Consider the following 4,725-nt stretch of genomic DNA (forward strand, 5'->3'; position numbering starts at 1 on the left):
AGAAGAAATAGCCCTATACTGGAAGATTTCATCTAGGTCTGTAGTAGGGAGAAGTGAATGCCTGTCTTGAAAGCTTCTAAAAACAGTTTGACTCTCTTTTTAAGGGCTAATGCTCCTGATGACTTTAAGTTGAAGCCAATGGTCGTTTACTATTCAAAAAATCCTAGAACCCTTAAGAATTATGCTAAATCTACTCTGCCTGTGTTCTATAAGTGGATCAATAAAGCTTAAAAGATAGCACATCTATCTATAGCGCAGTTCACTGAATATTTTAAGCCCACTATTGAGACTTGCTGATAAGAAAAATGCCCCTCCCTCCCCTCCCCCACCGGGCGACCGCTGCGAGACGGGCTTGGCCTGGGGCCCAGGCTCCGGCCCCGGGCGGTACGTGGGGAGCAATCTGTGTGGGGGGAGCGGCCTGGAAGGGTGGCAGCTGCGTGTGCAGTACTATGGGGGCGGCGGGGCCTCTGGGCGCCCCTTCTCTGCCTCCTAACCTCGCCTCTGTGCTTCCCTCTCGCCCGCCCTGTTCCTCCTCCCATCCCGCAGCTCCGTGCCCGGGGCCCTGCCTGCAGAGGAGACAGGTATATGCTGGTCACTTTCGAAGAGCCGCCCTATGCTATCAAGGCTGAATGGAAAGAAAACCATGCGGGCGAGGTGGCGGGCGCCTGTAGTCTCAGCTACTCGGGAGGCTGAGGCAGGAGAATGGCGTGAACCCGGGAGGCGGAGCTTGCAGTGAGCTGAGATCTGGCCACTGCACTCCAGCCTGGGCGACAGAGTGAGACTCCGTCTCAATAAAAAAAAAAAAAGGAAAACCATGCAACGTTTATGAATGAACTGAAAAACCTTTGAAGGACTTACGACTCTTGGCCAATCCCTAAGGACAGCTTTTGATTTATTAAATTTAAATAGATTAGTAACTGGCATAGACAACTATGGGCAGAGAAGAACCCCTTTTTTCTTGAAGTCAGAAATAATTATCACAGTTATTGATGGGAGCAAGTTGACCATCACCAGTGGAGTCCAGGATGAGCTTCATTTACCTCTTAATTCTCCTTTGCCTGGAAGTGAATCGACCAAGGAACCTTTTCATTGGGATCAGAGACTCTGTGCATTAGTGTTGGCGGTTGCCCGGCACCATGTCAGTAGAATCAGAACAGTTGACAGGTGTGCCTTTAGATGACTATGCAATCACACCAATATGTGAAGTGACAGGCAGCCATTCATATTTTGTGTGTTCTCCAAGAACACTTAATCAGTGTCTAGAGTCCTTGGTGCAGAAAGTACAAAGTGGGGTGGTAATAAACTTTGAAAAAGCAGGACCAGATCCTTCCCCTGTAGAAGATGGGCAGCCAGATATTTCAAGGCCTTTTGGATCTCAGCCTTGGCATAGCTGTCACAAACTTGTATATGTCAGACCAAATCCTAAAACTGGGATTCCTATAGGTCATTGGCCTGTTCCAGAGTCTTTTTGGCCAGATCAAAATTCTCCAGCACTACCACCTCATACATCTCATCCTGTAGTGAAGTTTTCCTGTACAGACTGTGAACCAATGGTTATTGATAAACTTCCTTGTGACAAATATGAGTTGGAACCTTCACCACTGACTAAATTTATCCTGGAAAGGAAATCTCCTCAAACATGTTGGCAGGTGTATGTGAGCAATAGTGCAAAATATAGTGAACTTGGTCATCCTTTTGGTTACTTGAAAGCCAGTACAGCACTGAACTGTGTCAACTTATTTGTGATGGCTTACAATTATCCAGTCCTTCTTCCCCTCTTAGATGACTTGTTTAAAGTGTGTAAGGCAAAACCAACATTGAAGTGGAGACAGTCATTTGAAAGTTGTTTGAAGACAATGCCTCCTTACTATCTCGGGCCCTTGAAGAAAGCTGTTAGTATTATGGGAGCACCTAACCTAATAGCAGACAGTATGGAATACGGACTTAGTTACAGTGTCATTTCACACCTCAAAAAACTGAGTCAACAAGCCAAAATAGAATCTGATCAAGTCACTGGATCTGTAGGCAAAAATGGTAGTACAGGAAACTGGAATAAAACTCCGGAGCTGATCACATGGTTTATCAATGGCATATAGGGAAGATTTTCAACAACTCCTCCAGGGAATTTCAGAGGATGTCCCTCACAGACTGCTAGACCTTAATATGAAGGAATACATTGGGTTCCAAGTCGCTTTGCTGAATAAGGATTTGAAGCCACAGACATTTAGAAATGCTTATGACATACCAAGATGAAATCTTTTGGATCACTTAACAAGAATGAGATCTAATCTTTTGAAGCACACTTGCAGATTTCTTAAAGGACAGGATGAAGATCAGTGCACAGTGTTCCTATAGCACAAATGGGGAACTACCAGAAATACCTCAAGCAAGTACCTTCTCCACTAAGAGAACTTAATCCTGATCAGCCACAAAGGTTGCATACATTTGGCAACCCCTTTAAGCTTGATAAGAAGGGTATGATGATAGATGAAGCAGATGAATTTGTGGCTGGACCTCAAAATAAACATAAACGACCTGGAGAACCAAATATGCAAGGGATCCCTAAAAGACATTGGTGTATGTCTCCACTACTAAAAGGGAGACAGCAGAATCCTATTGTAAGCAATCATGTAGGGGGAAAAGGACCACCTGTACCTATAACTCAAGCACAGCCAGATCTTATTAAACCTCTTCCTCTTCATAAAATTTCAGAAATTGTTGCGGGAAGTCAGGGACCCCGAACAGAGGGACTGGCTGAAGCTATGGCAGAAGAACATAAATTGTGAAGATTTCATGGACATTTATTAGTTTCCCAAATTAATACTTTTATAATTTCTTATGCCTGTCTTTACTGCAATCTCTGAACATAAATTGTGAAGATTTCATGGACACTTATCACTTCCCCAATCAATACTCTTGTGATTTCCTATGCCTGGCTTTACTTTAATCTCTTAATCCCGTCATCTTCGTAAGCTAAGGAGGATGAATGTCGCCTCAGGACCCTGTGATTGTGTCAACTGCACAAATTGTTTGTAGAGCATGTGTGTTCGAACAATATGAAATCTGGGCATCTTGAAAAAAGATCAGGATAACAGCAATGTTCAGGGAACACCAGAGATAAGATTTCTGGCTGCCAGTGAGCCGGACGGAACAGAGCCATATTTCTCCTCTTTCAAAAGCAAATAGGAGAAATATCGCTGAATTCTTTTTCTCAGCAAGGAACATCCCTGAGAAAGAGAATGCGCCCTGAGGATAGGCCTATGAACAACCCCCTCAAGTCATGCTGTCTTTTATGGTCGAAGCCGAAGGGTTGAATTAAGCCCCGGTCTCCTGTAGCTCTCCCAGGTATATTAGGATGAGGAAAATTCCCGCCTAATAAATTTTGGTCAGACAGGTTGTCTGCTCTCAAACCCTGTTTCCTGATAAGATGTTATCAATGACAATGTGTGCCCAAAACTTCATTAGCAATTTTAATTTCGCCCCATCCTGTGGTCCTGTGATCTCGCCCTGCCTCTGTTTTGTGATATTTTATTACCTTGTGAAGTATGTGATCTCTGTGATCCACACCCTATTCGTGCACTCCCTCCCCTTTTGAAAATTGCTAATAAAACTTGCTGGTTTTACAGCTCGGGGAACATCACGAATCCTGCCGACATGTGATGTCTCCCCCGGACACCCAGCTTTAAATTTCTTTCTCTTGTGCTCTTTCCCTTTATTTCTCAAACCAGCCAAGACATTTAGGAAATAGAAAAGAACTCATGTAACCATTGGGAGCAGGTTCTCCTGACAAGAAACCACTAAGGATTTGATAGTACATGATGTGGTTGAAAATCATGTTGCAGACCAACTTTCATCAGACATTACACCAAATGCTATGGATACTGAATTTTCAACATATTCTCCAGTCAGTTTACTGCAATGGCTAACCAATCATACAGAGGCAGGCTCTTGGTCATGACCATTTAGGAACCAATGACCTCACTGTTGGTGGATTTTTAGAAAATTATGAGGAGCCAAGAGATAAAGAACAATGTGCTGAAAAGAACATACCAGCATCTTCACTCAACAAAGGAAAGAAAGTGATGCATTGCAAAAGCCGTGAAGAGGTCAATACCAAACTAAAAGCACAACTAATGAAAGAGATCCGAAAGCCAGGGAGAAAATATGAAAGAATCTTCACTTTACTGAAGCATGTGCAAGGCAGTTTACAAACAAGACTAATATTTTTACAAAATGTCATTAAAGAAGCATCAAGGTTAAAAAACGAATGCTAATAGAACAACTGTAGAACTTCGTGGATGAAACTCATCAAAGAGCCAATCGGATCAACCATATTAACAACAATTAAAAGAAAATAGAATGTGGCCACTTATTTCACTATCTTCTTCAAATACAAAGTAAATACAAGACTGTTGTGATCTTGCATTCATTTTATGGCGTGCATTGTTGACTATTTGAAATACTAAAAGCAAATCTACAGATCCTTTTCCCATCATTTTACAGTGACCTTTTCTTCATTTTGGTTTATTTTTGTAATGTGAAAAGCACCATTCTAAAAAACATTTTTATTTAACAAACTAAAAATATTCCTCCAAAAAAAAAGAAAGATGCCTTATGAAATATTAATGCTCATTGGCAATGCACCTATTCACCCAAGAGCTCTGATAGACATGTACAAGGAGAGTAGTGTTATTTTCATGCCTGCTAAAACAACATCCATTCTTC

The 4,725-nt window shown here is 42.1% G+C and overlaps 1 pseudogene; it reads left to right on the forward strand.

The window, feature by feature from the left end:
• The first annotated feature begins 508 nt into the window (after positions 1-508).
• Positions 509-4,473, forward strand: LOC105473113 (integrator complex subunit 6-like; annotated as a pseudogene).
• Positions 4,474-4,725: the final 252 nt, after the last annotated feature.

Source organism: Macaca nemestrina, chromosome 6 (genome assembly GCF_043159975.1).
Source record: "Macaca nemestrina isolate mMacNem1 chromosome 6, mMacNem.hap1, whole genome shotgun sequence".
NCBI classification, from domain to species: domain Eukaryota; kingdom Metazoa; phylum Chordata; class Mammalia; order Primates; family Cercopithecidae; genus Macaca; species Macaca nemestrina.